This window comes from Pantherophis guttatus, chromosome 3, assembly GCF_059756535.1.
Source record: "Pantherophis guttatus breed Tessera chromosome 3, ASM5975653v1, whole genome shotgun sequence".
NCBI lineage: Eukaryota > Metazoa > Chordata > Lepidosauria > Squamata > Colubridae > Pantherophis > Pantherophis guttatus.
Window position 1 is genome coordinate 113,843,150 of NC_142065.1, and position 27,474 is coordinate 113,870,623.

Genomic DNA, 27,474 nt, shown 5'->3' on the forward strand with positions numbered 1-27,474 from the left:
ACCTTCGCAATGAAGCGAAGGTTGGAGACGGGATGATAGTTATTAAGTGAGTTTGGATCCAGGGAAGGTTTTTTGAGGAGAGGTTGAACTACCGCCTCCTTAAGAGAGGCGGGGAAGACCCCATCCTTCAACGAAGCATTGACAATTGCTTGGATCCAGTCTCTAATCACCTCCCTGGCAGCCGAAACCAACCAGGAGGGACAAGGATCCAATAAGCAAGTGGAGGAACCAAGTTTACCCATAATCCTGTCCACTTCCTTGACAGAAACAGGGTCCAACTCAACCCAGATGTTACTCTCAAGACCTACCCATTGGATTCTGCCCAGTCAGAGTCCAATCCGATCCGAACCTGAGCGATTTTATCATGCAGAAACTGTACAAAATCCTCAGCTCTGCCCTGTAAAGGGTCTTCCCTCGCTCCCTGATTGAGGAGGTAGCGGGTCACATGAAACAGGGCCGCTGGGCGGTTTTCTGCAGATGCAATGAGGGCGGCAAAGTAATCTCACTTCGCCGCTTCCATCGCCACTAGATAAGACCTAATATGGGTTCTTAACTGTGTTCGATCAGATTCAGACCGTGAGGACCTCCAACTCTCCTCTAGGCGTCTTTTCCAACGTTTCATTTCCTGGAGCTCCATGGAAAACCAAGGAGTGACCCGGGATCTGCGTCAGCTCAGAGGCCGCAAAGATGCAATTCGGTCCAAGGTGTCGGCAGCCTCCCATTCCCAGGATGCCACCAGATCCTCAGCCGAATCACAGGTTTGAGAGGTGGGGAATGTCCCAAGCTCCGTCAAGAATCTCTCTGGGTCCATCAGGCACCTGGGGCGGAACCATTTTATGGGTCCCGCCTCCCAGCGGCAAGGGTTGGCAGATTGAAAGTCCAGTCTAAGGAGGAAATGGTCAGTCCATGAGAGGGGGGCGACGGAAAGTTCCCTCCTACCACGACCATTTATCCACTGCCCAGAGAGAAAAACCAGGTCGAGTGTGTGTCCTCCCCTATGAGTTGGGCCCTGAATAACCTGAGTCAGGTCCATGGTTGCCATGGAAGCCATGAACTCCTGGACTGTCTCAGATGATTCGCCGATCGAAGCCAGATTGAAATCTCCCACAACCAAAAGGTTGGGGAGTTCAAGTGCCACTTCAGTCAAGACATCGAGTAGTGCGGGCAGGGCTGTGGCAACGTAGCTGGGAGATAGGTATGTGACCAACAAGGCCGACTGAACTCCAGGGTCCCACTTCAATAGAAGAGACTCACACCCGCCTGAGGGACAGTCAATCCTCCTCTCTCTCTTGTATTTTGTGTTTTATTTTGATCCTTGCTTTCTTCCCCTGCCAGATGTAATTTGCAATCATTTTGTTGAAATCTTTTTTAAAAATCCTTCCCTGGTTTTATCGGAATTACTTGAAACAAATAAAGGATTCTGGGTAATACGTTCATTTTAATCGAGGCAATCTTTCCCAGGAACGATAGTTGTAACTTACTCCACATTTCTAAATCCTTTTTTATTTGTCTTGCCAATTTATTATAACTGTCCTCTCTAATTGATGAGCCTTTGTTAGTGAGCCAGATTCCTAGATATTTTACCTTTTTTGAGATTTGTATTCCCAATTTATCTTCTAATTCTTTCTCTTGTTGGTTTGTAAGGTTTTTCATTAATGCCTTTGTTTTTTGTTTATTGATTTTAAGTCTGGCCACCCTTTTCTTATTATTCTATTCTTGCTAATAATTAAGTTCCTGTTAATATTGGCTGTTCTATAATAAAAACCACATCGTCTGCGAAGGCTTGAAGTTTATACTCTGCTTTTTTGACTTTTAATCCTTTTATTTCTTTATCTTTTCTAATTTCATTTAGTAATGTTTCTAGAGATAATATGAACAGTAGGGGGGATAGGGGGCATCCCTGTCTCACTCCTTTTGTATTGTAAATTGTTCTGTCATGTCTCCGTTTATCATTATTTTTGCCGTTTGGGAGGAGTAAATCTTCTTAATCATATTTAAAAATTTGTCACCGAATTTCATGTTTTCCAATTGTAATACGAGGAATTTCCAATTTAAGTTGTCAAAAGCCTTCTGCGCATCCAAAAAGATTAATGCCAATTGTTTATCTGAGTTTTTTTCATAATATTCCAAGACATCAATTATTAATCTCATATTGTTTTTTATTTGCCTTTTTGGAAGGAAGCCGTTCTGGTCTGGGTGAATATACTTATTAATTACTCTTTTTAGTCTCTATGTAATAATCAGTGTAAATAATTTTTAATCTACTTTTAATGGTGAGATCGGCCTGTAATTTTTAATTTGTGTTTGATCTGTTTCTTCTTTTGGAGTAAGTGTAATGATGGCTTCAGTCCAAGATTTGGGGATTGTGGCTTTCAAGAGTGCACGTTGAAGGTTTCAAGTAAGATTTCATCTATTGGGTGTTGACATGTTTTATAGAATTCTGCCGGTATGCCATATGGTCCTGGAGTTTTATTGTTTTTTCTTTGCCTCTATTTATTTATTTATTTGTTTAAATTTCTATACTGCCCTTCTCCAATATAGGACTCAGGGCGGTGAACAGCCAAAGTAAAAAACAAGACATACAAAATCTAAAAACTGTTTAAAATAATTAAATATTCTGGCCGTAATTAAAAAATTCCAATTTAAAATCAGTTTAAAATTTAACTCAAGCCAGCCCAGCTAGCTGAAATAAATGGGTTTTCAGGGCCCGACGAAAAATCCGGAGGTCTGTTATTGTACGTATCTCTGGGGGGAGGTTGTTCCAGAGGGTGGGCGCCACCACAGAGAAGGCTCTCCCCCTGTGGGTCGCCAGCCGACATTGTCTGGCGGACGGCACCCTGAGGAGGCCCACTCTGTGTGAGCGTACTGGCCGGTGGGAGGCTATTGGTGGCAGAAGGCGGTCTCGTAAATACCCTGGCCCTGAGCCATGGAGCGCTTTAAAGATGGTCACCAACACCTTGAAGCGCACCCGGAAGACCACCGGGAGCCAGTGCAGCTCGCGCAGGAGAGGTGTCACATGGGAGCGCCTCGTCGCCCCCATAATCCCCCGTGCGGCCGCGTTCTGGCCCAGCTGGAGCCTCCGGGTACACCCCAGGGGGAGCCCCATGTAGAGACCGTTGCAGTAGTCCAGGCGGGAAGTGACGAGTGCCTGAGTGACTGTGCGTAGGGAGTCCCGATCTAGAAAGGGGCGCAACTGGCGTATCAGGCGAACCTGATAAAAAGCCCCCTTGGCCACGTCAAATGATCTTCTAAAGACAGCCGTGCGTCCAGGAGGACGCCCAAGTTACGAGCCCTCTCTGTGGGGGCGAGTGATTCACCCCCAATAGCCAGCGATGGCATCAGCTGGCTATATCGGGACGCCGGGAGCCACAGCCACTCGGTCTTGGAGGGGTTGAGTCGGAGCCTGTTTCTCCCCATCCAGGGCCGCACGGCCTCCAGGCACTGGGACATCACTTCAAGGGCATCATTGGGGTGGCCTGGGGTGGAGATGTACAGCTGGGTGTCATCAGCGTACTGGTGGAACTCCACCCCGAAGCCACGGATGATCTCACCCAGCGGCTTTACATAAATGTTGAACAGAAGGGGCGAGAGGACCGACCCTTGTGGCACCCCACAAGCCAGGTGCCTCGGGGTCGACCGCTGCCCCCGTCAACACAGATTGCGACCGGTCAGAGAGGTAGGAGGAGAACCACCGCAGAACGGTGCCTCCCACCCCCAACCCTGCCAACCGGTGCAACATGATACCATGGTCGATGGTATCAAAAGCCGCTGAGAGAGGTGAGGAGCAACCCCTATCCCGGGCCCTCCAGAGATCATCCACCAATGCGACCAATGCCGTTTCCGTGCTGTGCCCAGGCCGGAAGCCGGACTGGAGCGGGTCTAGATAGACAGCTTCATCCAGGTACCGGGGAAGCTGTTGCGCCACCACACTCTCAACAACCTTCGCAACAAAGCGAAGGTTGGAGACTGGACGATAGTTAGCCAAAACAGCCGGATCCAGAGAGGGCTTCTTGAGGAGGGGCCTCACAACCGCTTCTTTCAAAGCGGCCGGCAGGACCCCCTCACTCAAAGAAGCGTTAACAATCTTCTGGAGCCAGCCTCGTGTCACCTCCCGGAAAGCCAGTACCAACCAGGAGGGACACGGGTCCAATAAACATGTGGTCGTGTTCAGCCGTCCCAGGACCCTGTCCATGTCCTCGGGAGCCACAGGATCGAACTCCCCCCAGATAACACTCTCAAGACCTGCCTCAGTCATCCCGTCCGGACATACCCAGTCAGAGGCCAGCCCTTCCCGAATCTGAGCGATTTTGTCATACAGATACTGCACAAAATCCTCAGCTCGGCCCTGCAAGGGGTCATCCCGCACTTCCAGATGGAGGAGGGAGCGGGTCACCCTAAACAGGGCGGCCAGGCGATTATCTGATGACGCGATAAGAGCGGCAAAATAGCTAGTTTTCGCCGCTTTTATCGCCACTAGGTAGGTGTTAATATGAGACCTCACCAGTGTTCGGTCAGATTCGGAGCGGCTGGTCCTCCAACTACTCTCCAGGCGTCTTTTCTGGCGCTTCATCTCCCTCAGCTCCTCGGAGAACCAAGGAGCTAGGTGAGTTCGGTGCCGGGTCAGAGGCTGCAAAGGCACGACTTGGTTCAAGGCCCCGGCAGCTGCACTATCCCAGGCGGCCACCAGGTCTTCAGCCGAGTCATGAGCCAGAATCTCAGGAAATGGCCCAAGCTCCATCTGGAACCTATCAGGGTCCATCAGGCGCCTGGGGCGGAACCACCTGGTCGGTCCCGCCTCCCTGCGGCAGGGTGCAGCGGTTAGAAAGTCCAGTCGAAGGAGCGAGTGGTCAGACCATGACAAGGGTTCGATGGCTATATCCCCTATATCAAGGCCACTCAACCACTGACCAGAGACAAAAACTAAGTCCAGAGTGTGTCCCCCTGTGTGAGTGGGGTCATGAATTAACTGAGTAAGGTCCATGGCCGTCATGGAAGCCATGAACTCTTGAGCCACTTCAGATGTTTCACGAATAGATGGCAGGTTGAAATCCCCCATGATGACAAGTCTGGGGGTGTCCACCGCCACCTCGGCTATAACGTTAAGCAGCTCGGGCAGGGCCGTTGCCACGTGGCAGGGAGCCAGGTACGTGACCAACAAGCCCATCTGTACTCCACGACCCCACTTCACAAAGAGGGACTCACATCCGGCTATCTGTGGAACAGTGGACTCCCTCGGATCCAGACCTTCCTTTATAATAACCGCCACCCCCCCGCCCCTGCCCTGAGCTCTCGGCTGATGAAATGCACGGAAGCCTGGTGGGCATATATCCACGAGGGGGACTCCCCCCTCCTGGCCCAACCAGGTCTCCGTAATACCCGCCAGTTCCGCCTCCCCCTCCTGAATAAGATCGTGAATGAGGGGGGCTTTATTAACAACGTTAATTCTATCATGGTAATTTGTCTATTCAGTAACTCTCTATGTGTTTATTCTAATCCTTGGATGTTTGTTTTATTTAAATATTCTTTAATATCTTCTTCCAAAATCTCTTCTTGTTCATACAAATTTTGAAAAAAAGTTTTTGCTATTTTCTTTTTATCTTCGTTTCTATAGTATATCTCTCCTGTGTCATCTTGCAGTTGGTGTATTGTTCTCTTCTCTTTTTTTCAATTTGTACGCCATCCAGCGCCCTGTTTTGTTTGCGTGTTCAAAGTGGTTCTGTTTTGCTAATTTGATTTTCCTTGCTATTTCTGTTTGTGTGATCAGATTAATTTTATGTTTTGTCAAATTTATTTTTCCTTTAATTGTTTTGTTTTGAGGTTCTTTCTATAACTTGGATTCATGTGTTTTAAGTTCTTTTAACAAATTGTCTCTTGTTTGTTGTTTATCTTTATTTTTCTTTGCCATGTATGCAATTGTCAAGCCTCTTATATAGGCCTTTGCCGTATTTCATAAGTTTTGGAGTGAGGTTTGCTCTTTTGTATTTATCTTGAAGAATATATTCATTTCTTTTTCAATCAAGGGCCTGGTGGCTCAGCAGACTAAAAGCATTGTGATTAACACCAGCTGTCTGCAATTACTGTAAGTTCGAATCTCACCAGGCTCAAGGTTGACTCAGCCTTCCATCCTTTCTAAGGTAGGTTAAATGAGGACCCAGTTTGCGGTGGCAATAAGCTGACTTTGTATAAATATACAAAAGTATGAAGGCTATTGCTTAACGCACTGTAAGTCGCCCTGAGTCTCTGGAGAAGGGCGGCATATAAATCAAATTTAAAAAAAAATCATCTGTGCGTAATCTTGTCTTTTAATATTTCCTTGTTCATCATCCATCTTCTCTTTCTTCGATATCCTTTCCATATTACTTTTACCGGGTTGTGGTCTGCCCACGTATTTGTTGATATTTCTACTTCCTCTACGTCATCCAAACCATGTCTATTTTAGACCACGATTGGTGTGGGCTAGAATAGAATGTATACTGTTTTTTTTCTTTATTCACCTCCCTCCATACGTCTTGCAGCTGTAATTCCTGTGTCATGTCTTTAAAGGTATCTGGAAGTGTCTTTTTCTTAGTTTTATTTTTCTTATTACTCTGGTAATTTTTTTCCATGTCCATAATTGCATTAAAATCACCTATAATACAAATATTCTCATATTCCAATTCTTTTACTACAGTATATCATGTATTTTTTTGAAAAATTCATTTTGATTTCCATTTGGTGCATAAATCGAGATCAGTAGAATTGTTTTTAACTCTATTTGTATCTCAATCATCAAGACCCTTCCATCTTCGTCTGTATATATTTGTTTTGTTTTCAGATGTTTTTTTAATATAAACTGCAATTCCTCTCTTTTTTTGTTCTGCTAATGAAGTGTATAGCTTTCCTAATCTTTGATTCTCCAATATTTTTGGGTGGTGTTTCTTGATATGGACTTCCTGTAAATTTATAATATCCATCTCCAATTTTTGTAATTTTGTAAATGTCTGGGTTCTCTTGGCTGGTGCATTTAATCACTTATATTGATTGAGATCATTTTTATTTCCTGTTCCATTTTTATTCTTATCTATTCGTTGTCCTTAGTCTTCTTGTGTTTCTTGTTACTATTTGTGTTTTTTCCCTCACTCCCTCTCTTTCCATTCTTTCTCTTTCCAATCTTCTCTTTTCCTCTTGTTCTCCTTCCGTTTTTTCTGTGGATTGTTCCTCTTGGCTTTTATTCTCCGGTTCTCTACTTTCCTGGTCTGCCTCTAGCACAAAATGATGATCGAAGAATTCCTGGGTTTTTTCCAAACTGTCAATCCTAAATTTCTTCTCTTGTCAAGAGATTTAAGATGCCTTCCCGGTATCAGCCAACAGAACATCACCTTGTGCTGTTAGGAAATTGTAATTTTTCCTCTGGTCCCTTACTCTTCTTGGAATCTGTTTGAGAGTTATTATCTCCTTCCCCTTGTACAAAATTGCCTCATCTCTCATCTTTTTATAGATATCTTCTTTTATAGTTTTTTTTTGATGAATCTGATGTGCACCTCTTTTGGCAATTTGTGCCTGCGGGCATAATTTGTGTGGACTCTATAAAACTCGTCAATGTCCCTTCGGATATCTTGTCTCTCTGTGTTGCTTCTGCTAGGATTCCTGCCATTGTTTCTGTTAGGTCTTCGTCTTTACTTTCCGCTATGTTCTGGAACCTAAGATAGAAAGAAGCCTCCAGATAGGTGATCGACTCTTCCAATTCACCTGGTTTTGTTCCAACAATTCTATCTTCTTATCTGTTTGTTCCATTTTTACCTCCACCTTTTGAATCCTTTGCTCATTTTTCACGATATTCTGTTGTATTTTTTCTATTTTGTCGTCCATTTTCTTGATATTATCTTTTATTTCTCCGATGTCAGACTTCAAATCCTCATGGTTTCTTCTTGTTTCCTCATGGTTGTTCGCAATAGATTCTTATGTCTTATTCATTCCTTCTTGAATCATTGCCAACACTGACTGAATGTTTTGTATACTAGAAGTGGAGATTACCTTTTCTTTCTCTGTTCCTAACATGGTGTCAATTGATCTTTGCTGTGCAGGAGATGCTGTAAGAGATGCCTGATTCAAGGTTATTTTCTTGTTCATTTTAGTTATAGTTGTGCCTGAACTTATAATTTTCACTCTTTATGTTTTCCCAAAATTTCATACACTAATTTATTTTTAGTATCTTTAAGTTTGTTGTCTATATTAATAATTAAACTTGTATAATATACCAATCTTTAAATGGCAATCTGTATTCGTGATATTATAAATTTATCTATATTAATACTCTTATCACCTTGATACATATTTGACCACTCTATCACACAATATATATTTCTCTATGACTTTCTGTATACTTAATCAAGCTTTTGTATTCAATACCCATATATAAGGGGGAAGGAAAATAAAAGGAGGGAAGTGAGGGAAAAAATTTAAGAGTTTAACAATTCATTAATTTGTTCTTAATATAATTAACACAATATATGTAATCAACTATGGTAATAGATAAACAATGCTAGAAGTTACTAATATTAATATAAATAGATAAGTAAATCAATAAGTAGATAGAAGACTAAGTAAGTAATTAATATAGATAGCAATAAGGCAAATTTATCTCAATCGTTAAATTCTGATTAACTATCAATCTCTCACAATCAACTGTTCTTAATTGTTAATAAATAGTTCTACTAAGATTAAACAATTATATATATATACTTCGTTATTCGTTATTCTTCTGCCTTTTAATCTTCTTTCACTCTTGCGTTATTTCATGCTCTTTCCTCTGTACAATTATTTTTAATGTCTCACCCCAAATGTCCAAGTGTCCAAATTCAACACTTTTACGTGATTAGTTCAAACTTTCAAGTTCGTTATTTTCCATGTCTATTCTGTTTATCACTCTGTTATTTATCAACCACTTCTCCAATCCCTGTTCTGAATCAGTCACTCGCTCACTGTCCCTAATCTTTAATGGCTTCTGTCAGACTCACCATCCTTGTTCTTAAAACGCTGTCTTCCTTCACAATTTATTTATTTTATTTAGAATCCACACCTCTTTCAAGTCAATATCTGGCTGTGTGTATTGTAGCTTTCCATCTCAGTCGTTTGCTCTCCTTTCACGTTATCGCTGTCTGTCAAAACCGCTTCTTTCTTCCGTTGCTCGCTATCTTTTCCGATCTGTGATTTCTCTTGTCACACACACACACAGTTCTGATCCAAGGCACCTTCCTCTATTCGTTCTGCTTATTTTATAATCCACACTTCTTTTGCTGGTATATCTAGAGGAGTTTCTCCGTTTCCACCGCCCTTTCTCTTTTCGCACTGTCACTGTCTGTCAAAAATTCTTCTGCTTCTCTCGCCTTTTCGTCGCCGCTTATCTGGCTGTTGCTGCTTGCTTTGGAGTCTCGATCTCTCCACTCTCTTCTCCCACTCTATAGCTGTAGCACACTCAATTTATTTCCTTCGTTTCTCTTACCGATGCAATCTCTTGTTTGAATTAATTTATGATCCGTGTCCTCTTTGGGTATGATTGTGATTATTGCCTCCGTCCAGGTTGACGGGATTTTTGTCTTCTCCAGAGCCTCGTTATATACCTCTAGTATAGTTTCTCCTATTGTTTCCTGTACAGTTTTATATAACTTCACTGGGAGCCCGTCTGGCCCCGGTGTTTTGTTATTTTTTTGTTTTTTCAGTGCAAATTCTAATTGATGGCTTCTCTTACATTACAATATTTAATATCCACATGCTTGCTTCTATTTTTTTTAAATTTATAAACTTTATTAAAACACATATAAAACACATATAAAAAACTTTTACAAAACATTCAACGTATAAGTAAATTTTCCTCTTAAAGCAATATTTTGTAGTGGTCCTTCAATTAATACAGTTGTAATTTCCCCCTTATTTTTAGCCTAATAGTTTTTCCTTTCCCTTTTCCTCCCCCTCCTTTTCTTTTTCCCTTCCCCTTAGGATTCCTTAGCAATTTTTATATTTGGATTATACTTTTGTTTTGAAATTCCCGTTCATGTTTACTTGTCCCTAGGAAATTATTAATATACCTATTTACATCTTTATTCTATTCTTCTTGCACCTATGTATCTTTATTAGCGGGGTTGTACCATATGTACGATTTGTCCCATATTTTGTAATACTCTGTCTCTTCTTTTTCGTTAATCTCTTTTGTTAGTCTATCCATTTCAGCACACTGTGCGATTTTATCTGTTAGCTCTTCTTCCATTGGGATTTTTTCTTGTTTCCAATTTTTTGCGTACGTTATTCGAGCTGCCATTAGAATATGTATTATCAGGTATTTTATATCTTTAGGATATATTTTTGTGAAGATTCCTAGCAGGAAAGTTTTTGGTTTCATCTCTATTTGTAATTTTGTTATTTGTTCCAACCATTTCTTAATGTTAGACCAAAACTTCTTTGCTGCCGGGCATGTCCACCATAGATGGTAAAAGGTACCCTGCGATTTTTTGCATTTCCAGCATAATGAACTGTTCTTTGAATGAATTTTTGCCAATTTTGTGGGCGACATATGCCACCTATAAAACATCTTCACCTGGTTCTCCTTGTATGCCACCACTAATGTTAATTTTATATTCATTTGCCATAATTCCTCCCACTTCTCCAAATCTATTGTATGTTTAAAATGTTGCATCCATTTAATCATCGTATCCTTTACTGTTTTCTCCTTTTTATATCGCAATAGAAAATTATAGATTTTACTAATTAATTTCTCTTGTGAGTCTAATATAATTTTATCTAGTTCTTGTTTCTCTCTGTAGATTTCATATGTTTTTATATGTTCCTTGTATTTGGATTGGATCTGTGTAAAAGTCCACCAGTTGACTTCTCTATTTAGCTCTATTTCCAATTGTTGTTTGGTTTTCAGTTTCCCTTGATAGTCAATTAAGTCTTTGTATCTAATTATATTTTTAGGTTCTGTTAAGTTTGGGTGTCTTACCGCTTCTGATGATGATAGCCAATTCGGAATTTTTGTGTAGTGTTGTTTTTTAATTTTTAGCCAAATTAGTAGTAGTGTATTCCTAATTGTGTGTCTTTTAAAATAGGTATGTGTTTTATATCTTTCATCCCATAAAAAGGAGTGCCAGACCATTTGCAGTTCGTGGCCTTCAATTGTTAATATCCTGCTGTTTTTTAATTCCATCCAGTCCTTTACCCATGATAACACCACCGCTTGATAGTAGAGTTCCCAATCCAGGAGTGCTGTTCCTCCTCTGTCTTTTGTGTCTTGGAGTAGTTTAAGTTTAATTCATGGTCACTTCCCTTGCCATATGAATTTAGAGATTATCTTATTCAATGTTTCAAAAAACGTTTTCTCTAATTTTATTGGAGCGACCTGGAATAGATATAATAATTTTGGTAGGATGTTCATTTTAATAGTGGAGATTCTTCCCATTAATGAGATCTGTAGGTTTCTCCAGTTATCCAAATCTTTTTTTATCTGTACTATTAATTTGTCGTAATTGTTTTCTTTTATTGATGAGCTTCTTGGTGACAGCCAGATCCCTAAATACTTTATTTTCTTCATTATTTGAATTTGTGTGCTATTCTCCAATTCCTTTTCTTGATTTTTCGTAATGTTTTTTGCTATTAGTTTCGATTTATTTCTATTTATTTTTAGTCCAGCCACCTCTCTGAATTCTTCTATTTTCTAGCACAGTTTTGGTGCTACTTGTAATGGTTCCTCTGCTATAAATACAAGGTCATCGGCAAAAGCCTGAACTTTGTATTCTTCTTGTCTTATTTTTAATCCATGAATTTCTTGGTCTTCCCTAATTTTTTTTAACAAGATTTCCAATGTTAAGATATACAATAATGGAGACAGTGGGCATCCTTGTCTAACCCCTTTTGTAATATCAAATTGGTCTGTTGTGTCATCATTCAGAATTATTCTTGCTGTTTGTTTTGTGTAAATTTCTCCAATGATTTTTTCAAATTTTATTCCAAGTTGCATACTCTAATTGCGCCTTTATAAATTTCCAATTTAAATTATCAAATGCTTTTTGGGCATCAAGGAAAACCAGCGAAGCTTGTTTCTCTGGATGTGCTTCATAAAATTCAAGTGCATTTATTATTATTCTCATATTGTTCTTGATTTGACGGCCTGGCAGAAATCCATTTTGGTCCAGATGGATATAATTATTCAATACTTTTTAAATTCTTTCTGCTATAATTGCTGCAAACACTTTATAATCTGTGTTCAATAGAGATATTGGTCTATAATTTTGAATTAATTTATGATCCGTGTCCTCTTTGGGTATGATTGTGATTATTGCCTCCGTCCAGGTTGACGGGATTTTTGTCTTCTCCAGAGCCTCGTTATATACCTCTAGTATAGTTTCTCCTATTGTTTCCTGTACAGTTTTATATAACTTCACTGGGAGCCCGTCTGGCCCCGGTGTTTTGTTATTTTTTTGTTTTTTCAGTGCAAATTCTAATTCCGTCTTAGTTATTGGCCTGTTTAGTATTTCTCTTTGTTCATCTGTAATTGTTGGCATATCCGATCCTTTTATATATTGTTTTATCTTTTCTTCCTCTACTTCTTCTTGTTTATATAAATTTGCATAAAATGTCCGGATAATTTCTTTTTTCTCCTCCCTGCTATATTGAATATCTCCCTTTTCATCTCTAAATTGGTGTATCATTCTTTTATCTTTGTCTTTTTTCAATCTGTACGCCAACCATCTACCTATTTTGTTCACAAACTCAAAATAATTCTGTTTGGCCATTTTTATTTTCTGTGCTAGTTCATTTTGATTTATCAAATTTATGTTATGTTTAATTGTTTTCCATTCCTCTTTTATTTTTTTATTATCAGGATGCTGTTGAAGTTTCTGTTCTATATTCTTTAATTCTTCATATAATTTATCTATCTTCTGTTTCCTTTCTTTATTTTTCTTTCCTAAATAAGCAATAGTCAAGCCCCTTATGTATGCTTTTGCCGTATCCCATGTATTCTGTAAGGAAGTATCCTCTTTTTTGTTTGTCTTAAAAAATAGATCTAATTCCTTTTCTAACATATGTTTGAATTCTTTTTGTTTACATATCCTTTGATTCATTGTCCACCTCCTAAACCCTTTTTTCCCCTTCCAGATTACAAGAATTGGGTTATGATCTGCCCATTGATTTACTTCTATTTCTATTTTTTCTACCCCGTTCCTAATATTCGCAGTCATCCAGGCCATGTCAATCCTGGACCAGGATTGGTGAGGGTGGGAATAGAAAGTGAACTGATTCTCGTCTTTGTGTATTTCCCTCCAAACATCTCTCAAATTTATTTCCATGGCCATGTCAAAGAATTCTTTTGGGAGTGTTTCTTTCTTTCTCTTGTTCTTTTTGCCACTTTTATAATCTTTTTTCACATTTACTATCGCATTGTAGTCTCCAATTAGACAAATCTCTTCATATTTTAATTCTACTATTTTTTTATGTATTCCTTTAAAATATTCTTGTTGATTTTGGTTAGGGGCATATATTACTACTAATAGTATTTTCCTGCTTTCTAGTATTAACTCAACCATCCCCGTTCTGCCTTCCTCGTCTGCATATAATAGTTTCGAATCTATTCTTTCTTTTACGTAAACCGCTACTCCTCTTCTTTTGAATCAGGGATGTATATAATTTTCCTAATTTTGGATTTTCTAATATTTTTGTACCCTTTTTTAATATGTGTTTCTTGAAGGCATATCACATCTGCTCCTAATGTTCGTAATTTTGTAAATGTTTGAGATCTTTTCTTTGGTGCATTTAGTCCGTTTATATTTACAGAAAAAAGTTTCATTGCCTCTTCCATTATCTAATGTAATTGTTTTTTGGTGTGTCTTGTTTCCATCCGAGATTTTGTTCTTGCCCCTTCTCTTTCCTCTCTTTCTCTTGATTTTTCCTTACTTCTTTCTCTCGCACCACTTCTATTTGCTCTTCTTCCTGGCTTCTAATTTCTGTTTCTTCTTTACTTTCCTGTTCTTCCTCTTGGTCAAAGTGCACATTATAAAATTCCCTCACTTTTTCTAGTGTATCTATTTTGTATTTTTTGTCTTCCCAGGTGACCAAGATCCCTTCCGGAGTTAACCATCTAAACATTATTTTATATCTGTTCAATTGGGTTGTTAGAAATTGGTAGTGTTGATGTTGATTTCTGGTTCTTTGGGGAATTTGTTTTAGGACTATAATTTCTTTTCCTTTGTATGTCAACGTCCCTTCTCTAGATTTCCTATATATCTCCTCTCTGATTGATCGTTTGGAAAATCTGACATGTACTTCTCTCACCAGGCGATGCCTTCTTATAGTTTGTATGTATGCGGTATATTTCGTCCAGTTGTCCTTTTATTTCTAGTTTGTCTTTTTGTATTATTTCTGACACTATCTCCGCCATTTTTTCACCCAAGTCTTCATCTTTTTCTTGTGTTATATTTTGAAAACGGAGAAAATATGAAGCTTTCTCCATCTCAAGCATTGTTATTGAGTCAGACAGTTCCTTATTTAATTGAAGGGCTTTTTGCTCCATTGCCTCTACCTTTGTTTCTACTTGATCTATTTTTGCTTCTGCTTTTCTGATTCTTTGTTCATTTTCTATTATTGATCGTTGAATATCTCTGATTTTGTTGTTCATATTTTTAATATCCTCTCTAACTTCTCCAATTTCATTTTTAATCTCTTCATTAAATATTCTCATTTCTTCATGATTTTCTGCCATTTTTTCTTGAGTTTTTAACAGTGTTTCCTGGATCATTGAAAACATGCTTTGCATGACAGTTAGTGTCAATTCCTCTTTCTCTTTCTCCTTTTCTTTTCCTACCATGCTTTTTGTTGTAGTGGTGATGCCACCATTGCTGTGGTATTTACAGCTGGTTTTTCCCCATTTTTATTATGGTAGATATAGTTGACATTTTTAATGCTCGTGTAAAACTTTCCCACACTAACATATAATTCTTAATCACTAATTTCCCTTATAATGTTAACACACTTTGATCACACTTCCATTGATTACTAATCACTTAACATTACTTAGTTATTATTTTACAAGTTTTCAGTTCTTATTTACAGTATTTTCAATCAGCCTAGGTTGTAATTCATTCACCTTCCCCTTTTTCAAATTTTATAGATTCACAATACATATATATTTCAAGGTTACGATATTATTTCTATTCCACCCGTGTTTTTCATTATCTTAGTAACTAATATATAAAAATACAATTTATCAAATATAGAAATAAAGGAAAGTTTTTTTTCCTCCTTTTCCTTAATGGTATTTAACATTTCTTCTCCGATCTCATCAGTGGCTGTAAATGTTACTATTTCCTGTAGTCCATTCGTGTCAGATTCCTTCCCCTCGAGTCTTTTTTTCTCTCTACAATCACTGATAACGCCGCTCTGTTTTAAAGTCCCACAGGCACTTCAAAAATCTTTTAAGTTCCTTTTGGCCTCGTTGTTATTTAGATTAAAGAGTTTATCTCCTTCTCCGGCTCCTTCTTTCTCCACCACCGTCTCTGGGTCCTGGGATTATCAGTCTTCCGATCTTGCCTAGTCACTCTACGGGTCTCTTCTTTCTCACGCTGTTTTTTTTTACGTTTTATTGCGCTTCTGTTTTAGTTCACCGCTGTTAGTTAATCCAATAGTTTTGCGCCCATCTCAGTCCGCGCTTCTCCTTTTCTTCTCTTCCGTCTGGGGTTCCTTTGCACAACCACACGAAACTACAGTCCCTTTTGGCTTCACTCTAGGCGGCCGCCATCGCTCCTATCTGCCCTGAGGCCGACTTCCTCTCCACCATCTTAAAGAGGTTCGTCTGATATTCCCTCCAACGCTTGCATAGCGCCCAGGGGCTTCAAGATTACCTCTTTTACTTCCCGGTCTCTACGGGATCGGGAGTGCTCTTAAAGAGCTTCTAATAGAGAGTTTGAGGTTCCAGAAACGGCAGCCCCGTTTCCTCACCCCCTGCATGATGTTGACACCGCCGGAAGCCTTCTCTTGCTTCTATTTTTTACTCTGTCATCTGTTGCCATTTTAATGCAAGCAGCATTATCCTCATAATGATTACAGCATCATTTACTTTTACGTTTAAATATTTTAACAGCTGTACGTACCACGTTACCTCTGAACAAAGTTCAGATAGAGCAATAAATTCTGCCTCTGCAGTAGAAATGGCTACAGTTGTTTGCTTTCTGGACTTCCAACCAATTAAAGCCATTCCAAATAATACCGCAATCCCAGAATTGGACTTTCTGGTCTTTACATTATTGGCATAATCACTGTCAACATAACATTTCAACTTCAATTCTTCAGAGACCTGTATTTGAAGACCCAAATTCACAGTTCCTTCAAATACCTGAAAATTCTTTTTACACCCATCCAATGCAATTGCGTTGGTGCAGCAGTAAAGTGACTTAAGATGCTTACTGCACAAGCTATGTCTGGTCTGGACCACCGTGACAGATATAGCACGCTCCCTATTGCAGACTGATATATCTTTTGATCACAGGCTTCACTTTTGTCCTCACCCAAATTGTTATGAAAATCTGTGCTCATAAGTGTTGGAGCAGAATTACAATCCTTCATGTTATATCTTTCCAACAGCTGTTCAATTTTCCTTCTTTGACTGAGAACATAACAACCTTTCTGAGTTTTTTGTATCACTACACCATGATAAGTTTTGTATTTCACCCAAATCTTTCAATTCAATTTTTTCCCTCTAATTGATTAGCAAATTCTTTTACCTGTGACAGATCTTTTGCAATGAAACAAAGATTCTCCACAAATGCTAATAATTGACAATCCCCACCTTGTAACTTTCCAGTATATATACAACCATCAGCCTTGCAATTCTTGATCCCAAGACCCTTCAATGCCATATCTAATCAGATATTCCAATTCCTGGCTGACTGCTTCAGCCCATAAAAGGCCTTGTTCAATTTATACACAGTGTTAGGCTTTTTACTTTCATACCCTGGTGCTTGAACCATGCAAATTTCTTCCTCTAATTCTGCATTGAGCTGCTGGTTATATCAAAATGCCAAATTTTATGGCTACGTGCCGCTGCTAACATTAGTGCCAACCTTATGCTTTCACTCTTTACTATAGGTGTGAACACCTTATCATAGTGCATGTTTTTCCTTTGTGAAAAACCTTGTGCCACTAATCTTGCCTTATATTGGACCTCATTGTTGGGTAGTACTTTCTTTTTCTACACCCATTTACATCCTACGGCTTTGCAACCTTGTGACAAAGTCATAGATGTGAACACTTTATGTTCACCCATGGATTTCATTACTTTATCCATGGCTTCTTTCCACTTCCCTTGTTCAATTTTGGTTAATGCCAATACTTCCTTATAGTTTCTTGACTCATACCACACATTACACACCTTTACTTCACTAGCAGAATACCTGTCAGGTGGAATCCCCTTGTTCCATTGCTCTGACCGGCGTGGCATTAACTGCTCTTGTGCTTCAACCCTTTCTTGCTTCATATCTGAGTCATTATCTTCTCCTGAATCCTTTTCTTGCCCTTTTTTCACCTTCTCCTCCCTGAACGCTGACACCACCACTAAGTGGGTCACCATCACTAAGTGGATCATTCCAAAAATTGGCATCAATTCTGTTCCAATTTTGCTCTGCAAAGCTAGACCTGGAAATGACTATTCTCTTGCTTCCATTGCTAAAGTGATAGCTCTTTGAGCCAAGGCTCATAGCCCGTAAACCTGAACATTTGGTTGACCTTTTCTCCTGATTTCTTTTGGAATACGCTCCCTGCATTGCTTCCAAAAACCCTTAAATGTGCCAGAGATGGTTTTCTCCTATATAACACAGCATATGGAGTATCATTAATAGATGAACTCCATAGCATATTGATTAAATAATTAGCAGTCAACATGGCTTCATCCCAATATGACCTGTTCAGATCAAATCCACTAGCAATGAGTCCTTCATTGTTTGTAAGACACCATTCCGCCTCTCAACCACACCATTGCCAGCTGCTGTGTATGGATTTGTGTGTCTATGTTTTATTCCTAACTGTCCCAGCCACTGTTGAAAACTTCCTGACATGAATTCTGAACCTGTCAGTTTGCAGCTGACATATCTGTTGTTTATATCTCCTTTCTATGAAGCTTACCCATTGCTTAAATTTCTGTAGCGTCTCTATTTTACTCTTTAGTAAATAGCAGAAACCAAAACTGCTGTAATCATCTACAATGACCAGTGCATATTTTGATCCTCCAATCTGGCTTGCATTGGCCCACCAAATCTGCATGTACCAGCTCTAGAGTTTTTATTGTCTGCCTTGTGCTACTCTTGCTTACTAGGAATGCCTTGGACTTTGATGATTTACATACTGCACAGTTCAAGTATGCCTTACACCAGGGGTGAAATCTAAATTTTTTTACTACCAGTTCTGTGGGCGTGACTTGGTGTGGCGTGGCTTGGTGGTCATGTGACTGGGTGGGTGTGGCCAGTTTGACGTCATTCACGTCACTCTGCTGTACATGGGGCGCTTGGAGAGAGAGTGAGCAAGACAGCTTTCCAACCTTTGTGTATCTGTGTGTGTGAGGAAGGGAGCGATCTGAAGCCGAGGCACCCAAACTTCTGGCAGTGGCGCGGGTAGCTTCTGAGCAACCAGGTCCACCTGACCTACTCCCTGAGTCTCACCGTTCTCCTCGCCTCCACCCCCACCCCACTCAAGCAGCAGCTTCCCTGCTCAGCCCCAATAAGCATCCATGGTGCCCGCACCAGCATCCCAAGAGAAGATCATCGCTTGCAAGCAGACAAGCAGAGGTAGCAAGTGTACGCCGTGCTGTGGGAAAAATGAGAGGTCCCGTTGTCCCGCAGAGCCTGCCGCTGCTTGAGTGGGGTGGGTGGGGGGCGGTGAGGAGAACGGCAAGACTCAGGGAATAGGTCAGGTGGAGCTGGCTGACTCAGGGCTGCTCAGAAGCTGCCTGCGCCACTGCCAGAAATTTGGGTGCCTTGGCTTCAGATCGCTCCCTCCCTCCCTCTCTCTCACATACACAGACAAAAACAGAGGTTGGAGAGCTCTCTTGCTCGCTCTCTCTCCAAGCGCCCCATGCACAGCCCATTTGAGGAAAGGGCACACACAGCTGGGTGCGTTTGGCTGCAGAAGGAGGCGCAGCGCAATGGGGTTGTTTTGTTCACTGAGGTGGTACTTCGGGAGAGCAGGCGGATGTCTGCAGTTGATAACTATAATGAATATGTCCACCTGCCCTTCCGAAGCACCACCGCGGCGAACAAAACAACCCCATTGCATGGATGCATAGCTTGTCGGGGCCGAGCAGGGAAACCGCTGCTTGAGTGGTGGTGGTGGGGGCAGTAAGCTGCTAGCTCCTTCCCATCAGCCCTGCCATGCTTGCCTGCCTTCCATGTGGACTTCTGCTTGCCTGCCTTCACAAGCTGGCCACCAGGATGCCAGGAAGGCAGCATGGAAGGCAGGCAAGCATGGCAGGACTGCGGGCCGTGGACCGGTTTGGGGGCATGGCCAGCCAGCCATTGCTCCCGGTTCGGCGAACTAGCCTCAATCTCCGCCACCTACTCGCCCGAGCTGGTCTGAACCGGGAGCATTTCACCCCTGCCTTACACCCTTTCAAGTTTAATCCTTCTCCAAACTGTTGCATCCTTTGCAAAACTCTGAAGCTGGCCTGACCAAGCTTTCTATGCAAGAGATGAATGCATGAATCATGTTGTGCCACATTTCCAATGTTTGGGCACAATGAACCTTTTGTCCCTGCTACACATAAAGATGATCCTGTTTTATGTACTGTGCATATACATTCTCATTTCTTTTTATGAGACATCTCCCATTTACAAACGTGGTCTCAAACCTTTGTTTGTCTAGACTGGAGACACTCAGTAAATTATGCTCCATTTCAGACACATATAATATGTTACTAAACTTTTCCTCCAGACATGGAATTAGCACACTGCCTTTTCCTATGACTTTAGCCTTCTGGCCATTCACTAAGAATACTGCATCTCCTCCAGCTGGATCCATTCTGAAAAACAATTTAGAATTATTAACAATTGTTTGACTTGTCCCACTGTCTATTAATAATTTGTCTCTGCTATTACAATAGCTAACTTTTGCAACAGCAGCTTGTCTACCTGTTGTTTTTCTCCCTTGTCTTTCTTTAAATGAGTCTTATCACCACAGATAAAACACCGCCATTCCTTTTCCTTCTTTTTAGAAAATCTTTGCTGGGCTGTAATCTGGTCTCTTCTGTTACTCTGGTCTCTGCAGACATCCTGTCTGTTGCCTTGGAATGTAATCTGATTTCTTCCGTTGCTCTTCTCTCTCTGCTCCTTGGGCCCCCACCTCAGGAATTTCTCCTTGTGGCTTCTTCTAAAATGGTGTTTTTGTTCTTCAGAAATCAAACAGGCTTTAAGGGCTTCCATTCATAATTCCTGTTCTGGTTTGCATTCAAAAATGCAATGTCCCACATTTCATCAAGACTATTTAACACCAACAACACTTTCTGAAAATCAGGAATCTGCATTCCACACTGTTCTAACTCAATAAACAGTCTGCATGTGCAGCAAATGCTTCTCTACACTCTCTTGTGGTAGCAGCTGGGCTCTGTATAATTGTTTCGATAATTGCACAATATTGCATACTGACACACTCACATGCACACTACTCAATTTCAGCCAACTCTCCATTGAAGTTTTTAAATTTATTTATTATTTATTATTTATTTATTTATTTATTAAATTTCTATACCGCCCTTCTCCAAATAGGACTCAGGGCGGTGCACAGCCAAGGTAAAAACAGAGCACACAAAATTTAAAAACAGTATTAAAATAATTAAATATTTTGGCCGTAAATTAAAACAACCCAATTTAAAATCAGTTTAAAATTTAACTCAAGCCAGCCCAGCTAGCTGAAATAAATGGGTTTTCAGGGCCTGACGAAAAATCCGGAGGTCTGTTATTGTACGTATCTCTGGGGGGAGGTTGTTCCAGAGGGTGGGCGCCATCACAGAGAAGGCTCTCCCCCTGGGGGTCGCCAGCCGACATTGTCTGGCGGACGGCACCCTGAGGAGGCCCACTCTGTGCGAGCGTACTGGCCGGTGGGAGGCTATTGGTGGCAGAAGGCGGTCTCGTAAGTAACCCGGCCCTAAGCCATGGAGCGCTTTAAAGGTGGTCACCAACACCTTGAAGCACACCAGGAAGACGACCGGAAGCCAGTGCAGCTCGCGCAGGAGAGGTGTCACATGGGAGCGCCTCGTCGCCCCCATAAACCCCCGCGCAGCCACGTTCTGGACCAGCTGGAGCCTCCGGGTGCACCCCAGGGGGAGCCCCATGTAGAGAGCGTTGCAGTAGTCCAGGCGGGAAGTGACGAGTGCCTGAGTGACTGTGCGTAGAGAGTCCCGATCTAGAAAGGGGCGCAACTGGCGTATCAGGCGAACCTGATAAAAAGCACCCCTGGCCACGGCCGTCAAATGATCATCTAAAGACAGCCGTGCGTCTAGGAGGACGCCCAAGTTACGAGCCCTCTCCGTGGGGGCGAGTGATTCGCCCCCAATAGCCAGCGATGGCGTCAGCTGGCTATATCGGGACGCTGGAAGCCACAGCCACTCGGTCTTGGAGGGGTTGAGTCGGAGCCTGTTTCTCCCCATCCAGGCCCGCATGGCCTCCAGGCACTGGGACATCACTTCAAGGGCATCGTTGGGGTGGCCTGGGGTGGAGATGTACAGCTGGGTGTCATCAGCGTACTGATGGAACTCCACCCCGAAGCCACGGATGATCTCACCCAGTGGCTTTACATAAATGTTGAACAGAAGGGGCGAGAGGACCGACCCTTGTGGCACCCCACAAGCAAGGTGCCTCGGGGTCGACCGCTGCCCCCCCGTCAACACAGATTGCGACCGGTCAGAGAGGTAGGAGAACCACCGCAGAACGGTGCCCCCCACCCCCAACCCCGCCAACCGGTGCAACATGATACCATGGTCGATGGTATCAAAAGCTGCTGAGGTCTAACAGGACCAGGATAGAGGAGCAACCCCTATCCCGAGCCCTCCAGAGATCATCCACCAACGTGACCAATGCCGTTTCCGTGCTGTGCCCAGGCCGGAAGCCGGACTGGAGCGGGTCTAGATAGACAGCTTCATCCAGGTACCGGGGAAGCTGTTGCTACATTCAGGCTACATAAATCAGCTACATTCAAGAATTGTTCATCATCCAAACTTAAGATCATGTAGGACAGTGCCTTATCATGCTGCCTTTGAACTGCAGCTACCAATGGTGCCTGGGGTGGATTAAAAACAATATCTCACAACTCCTTAGCCTTCAGGAAGCATTCCATTTTTGCAGCCCAAATAATATAATTCTTCTGTCCCAATCGAGGCAGAGAACTCTCCTTGAAATCAACAGCCATCGTGCAAGACCTCTCAGTCTTGTTGTCTTTTCCTTATAACACAAAGCTGTCCCTCAGCTTGATTACAGTTCAGTCTTACTGTGCATTTGGACCGGCTGGTGTGCTCTGGGCCCATAACCTATCAGAGTCTGAAGCTATCCAGCCAGTACACAAGTAAATAATTCAGCAGAATTCATTTATAGAAGAAACTTCTTTATATGCAATAATATAAAACATGATGCATTTGAGACTCCCTCTGAGTGCATGGAGCCCCCCCAGAAGAGCCCCCTCTCCCTTGGCACCCCCACTCACCTCCATGCCTCTTTGCCATGCTGCCATCATGGGAGCTGCAGACTGAAGTACAGTGAGTTGTGCCACCTCTCCCGGGCCACAAGGGATGGCATTTCACCTCTGCCGGAGATCTTGTCCCTGGCCAGGAGAACACTCCTTGCTTTCAGACTCTGGAGCAGTGCAAGTGAGTCAAAGTGCTGCGACCACCGGCCTGGGTCTCCAAGCAGCATGCAGAGGTGGGGGGAGAGGCATGCAATCTGGCCTGCCGGATGTGCTGTGCAGCTGCCCACACACTCCATCCCACCATCTTTGTTTGCATGCAGCTGCAACAGGGCAGGCAGCTGCACGGTGAGTCCGGTGGGCTGGATTGTGTCCTTCCCCCGTATTTCTGCTTCCACCTGTTGTTGGTGCCACAGCTGAGCTGCAAGGCATGGCAGGATGGTGGTGGCACCAAGTGCAGTTCCTACATGCTCAGCCTCCGCTGTCCAATCTCATCCTCCTGTCCGCCGCCCCACCTGCGACAGCCCCAGAGAATGGGGTGGGGAGCCCCCATCCTCAAGAGGAAGCCAGGACTCCCCTCTCCACCGGCACAGGTGCTCCCCTGCAAGCAACATTGAGCTGGTCATGCTCCCCAGGGCTGATGAGCTTAACTGGGGCTTATTTGGGTAGGGCTTATATCATGAGTATCCAAAAAAAATCATGCCAGGGCTTATTTTCTGGTTATCTCTAATTTTCAGGGAAAACACCATATATACTTGGGATCTAACTTTCTACACGGTTGCCTTAGCCTCAAGCACTTAGTGATACTTAGTACTTAATGGTTAAATACAATTTTCCCCTTGAACTCTTTTTGAGGAGCCCTCTATTTACCAGCTTGTTGCTTCTGTGCTTCTCTTGCTTTTGCTAGAGCTTTCTTCACATTTCCCCAAGCCCCCTTTATGGAGTCCATCCACTCAGTAAGAATTACTGAGATAGGAGGCTCCTTTGGATATTCTGGCATAGGCACAAATTCTATTCCTAAGGTTACTTTAAATGGGGCAAACCCAGCGCTACTATACACTGAATTATTATATGCTACCTCTGCAAATGGTAACAGTTCAGCCCAGTTGGATTTGATACTTAACATAACAATGTAGATATTGCTCTACCACTGCATTAACTTGTTCTGTGGCCCTGTTCATACTTGGATGGATTCCGGAGCGAAGTCCCTGGGAGGACGTTATCAGTTTAATGAATTCACACCAAAACTTTGCTGTGAATTACACTCCTCAATCAGAGATGATGCGCCTGGGCACTCCATGCAGTTGGTAGATGTGTTCCACGAACATCTTGGCCAGTCTCTGGGTTGATGGGAGTTTTGGACCTGCCACAAAGTGGGCCTGCTTGGAGAATAGTTCCACAACAGACCAAATTATGGTGTTCCCCTCACTTTCAGGTAACTCCACTATAAAGTCCATAGTGATTTCCTCCCAGGGTTGGTTGGGTTGACTACCTGCTTCAGTAGTCCAGGCATCTTTCCTGGCTGTCATTTCATAGAAGCGCACATGGGGCAACTCACCACATAGCTCTCTATGTCCTTTTTCATCTTCGGCCACAAAAATTGCCTTCTGTCCAAGTGTAGGGTCTTTAGAAACCTGAAGTGGCCAGCTTGCTTGGCATCGTGACTTCACTGCAGGACTTGAGTTCGCAGACTGTCATGAATCTACAATTTGTTTCCTTTGCAAGCCAGTTCTCCCCTCATTGTCATCTCTCTGATGGGTCTCATACCACGCATCTTTTTGCAACACTTCTTTAATTCTCACACAGTAGTATGCTTCCCTCAGGTCCAGCTTGGCAAACACTTTTCCTCTGGACAAGTAGCCAGCATGTCTTTCACAAGGAGGAGGTGGTGCACGTTTTCCATGCAGACCCTGTTGATCCAGCAAAAATCCACGCACAACCTCAACAACCTGTCTTTTTTCTCTTTTAATAGCATGGGGGCTACCACTTGGGACACTTTTGGCTGCATGAAGCCCCTGGCTAAATTTTTATCGGCAAAGTCTCTTAGTTCCCCCATCTCCTTGGGGCCATTGTGTACATCTTAGGTTTGCGGAATTTCGCCCCTAGCAAGTTCTCAATTGCACAGGCCAAAGGGTGATGGGGGGGGAGGGGAACAGGACATCAGATTCGTTCTCAATAAATGCTTCAGCAAGGTCTCTGTACATGTGGTTGGTGGACTTCCGAGGCACTGTTTTGATAGCCATTCTTGAGTACTGGGGCCCTTCCTTTCCTCCTGATTGTGGCTGGGGCTAGCTATGCTTCTTCCCTGTAGGTTTTAGGCTCTCCTGGGTCATCACTAAGCGTCCCCTGTTCCTTCCTCAGTATATTGTTGGGCTCCACTTCAGCAGCCACACCAATCCCAATATCATGGCTTCCGCCATTTCCGGGGCCACCACGAATTCGATAGTCCCTTTGTGACTGTCCATTCTCAGGCTAACTGGCTCAGTCAGATAGGAAGCAGACATCTCTCCTATAATTGAGTGATCAACCTGTTTGAATTTCATGGGTTGGCGTAGCTTCCTTACTCTCAATCGTAAACTATTCACTGTCTGCTGAACAAGCATCAGGTGCATCCCAAGTCTATTAGAGCCGTTACAACTCCTCTCACTTCCGAGTGGGGCACTATGATCTCTACCCAGGTAGTAAAAGGGGAATGGTTCCACTTACCATCGGGTCATCCTCCCCTTCGCTGTCACTTTCAGAAAGGGTCAGCCTGGCTTCAGTGGCAGTTGGAGTGCCCTCCCTCACTGGTTTGGGGAAAGATCTCTATGATTTGGCGTGTACCCGTGACTTCTCCCTTGCCTTCTTCAGAGTCTTTTTGGTCTTCGATGGGCTTTGGGGTTAGGCTTAAGAGCCCAACAGGTCGCAGCCCTATGGCCCTCCTTTCCATATCTGAAACATAGGCCAGATTTGCACCTTAGGGCTTCCCTCAGGGCAAAGGATGCGGTGGCTGGGGTCCTTTGACCCAGCGAGTGCCTCTCTTGGCTCCTTCTCAGTCAGGCCTTGGCTTCTTCATGCCTTTTATACTCTTATCAGATCCAGTTCCACATTTGTTGCCACATTTGTTGATATGCGTGGATCTCGTCTGGGAGGCCAAGGGACATGCAAGCATGGTACAGCTCTTGGTTCAGGCCATCACAAAAGTAGTACACTAGCAACCACGGTGGCTACCCTCTCAGCTTTCTGGCTAGGCTCGCATATGTACTCAAGTCATCAGCCTACTCCCCTGCTTGATGGCACGGATCTTGGACTCCGCTCTACAGACTTGTGTGTTGTCTCCAAAAAAGGTGTGGAGTTTGTCTAGGACAGGGGTCTGCAAAAATCCATTTGGACCTGTTTCCCACAGAAAAAACCTGGGTGGATGTGGCCAACTTGACGTCACTCACTCCCACCCAGTCATATGACCCCCCCCCCCCAGCCATGCCTACCTAGGTTTTGTGGCTCCCGGTGTTTTCTGTGGGAAACTGGTGTCTTCTGTGTGTGTCTCTCTCTTTCTTTCTCTCTCATCTCTCTATGATTTAAATCAAGAGTCATTTCAGGTTCCCAGATAAATGAAGCTCTTTTGCCCCCCTGCTGTGGCTCCCTGTCGGCTAAATCCACCACTGGCTGGCCCAGCCCGTCAGCCTCCCCTCCCAGTCACTCCTCGCCTGATCTGAGAAGATAAGGACGCCAGCAACCCGTAACTCTCTGTGGCTCCTTGTCGGCTGAACCCACTACTTGTTGGACCTGTCTCTGTCCCTCGCCCTCCCCTCCCAGTCACTTCCTGCCTGGCCTTAGAAAGTAAAGGCGAAGGCGGGGAATGGAGACTTGTTCTATATTTCAGAGCGGGAGTGAAGAGCCCCTGTAATTGCCTCATCTTGCGGGCACTTTTTTTGGCCCTTCTTGGTGCTGCGCGCACCTAGGTCACTTGGGGAGATGCACGACTTGCTCTCCACTCCGAGACACTGGCACAGCATGGCTGTGACCACCATAGCTGCTATTGCATGGCCTGCCCACTGCTGTCACAATGCCTTGCACAGCAGTTACATTTAGCACTCTTCACAATGGGGGAGATGGCGTCCCCTCCTCTTCCTCCTCCTGAAGCCCCTTACGACACGGAGCATCGGCCATAGCTGGGCCGGGCCAGTGTCTTAGGGCAGAGAGCAAGTTACACATCTCCCTGAGTGACCAAGGTGCGCACAGCACCAACAAGGGCCGGAAGAAGCACCCGCGAGATGAGGCAAATACAGGGGCGCTTCACTCCCGCTCTGGAATATAGAACAAGTCTCCATTCCCCGCCATCGCCTTTACCTTCTAAGGCCAGGCGAGGAATGACTGGGAGGGGAGGGTGAGGGGCAGGGCCAGCAAGTGGTGGGTTCAGCCAACAAGGAGCCACAGAGAGCCACAGGTTGCCCACACCTAGTCTAGGAAGACATCGAGATTCCCTAGCTTGGGTACCCTCTCATCATGTAGAAGCATCAACCACTCTGCCTGGTCTCCCTCCAGGCTCACTACCACAGAATTCATGCAGGCCACTTTGTCTGGGTAAACAGGCCCATTACCAGTCCATATGGCTCCACACGTGATACAGTAACAAAACTAGCTTCTCTGGCCTCCTGTTGAACAAGGCTCTTATCGGTGAGGGTTTCAGGTTTCCCAGGGTGAGCCAGTATGGTGGTGGCCACCCCACTGCATGTGGGAACAGCTGGGGTTGGAAGCCCTCAGCCACTAGTGGCATTTGGGGCTGGCCAGCACTGCCGGGCGGGCAAGTGGCCG

General features: G+C 43.3%; 1 protein-coding gene and 1 pseudogene across 8 annotated transcripts in view; both read right to left on the minus strand.

Annotated features, from left to right (window-relative positions):
- SUCO (SUN domain containing ossification factor) overlaps nucleotides 1-27,474 on the minus strand; it is a 455,138-nt gene that overhangs the window by 59,468 nt on the left and 368,196 nt on the right. The gene's annotated exons all lie outside the window — the stretch shown is intronic.
- Nucleotides 305-26,690, minus strand: LOC148114774 (uncharacterized; annotated as a pseudogene).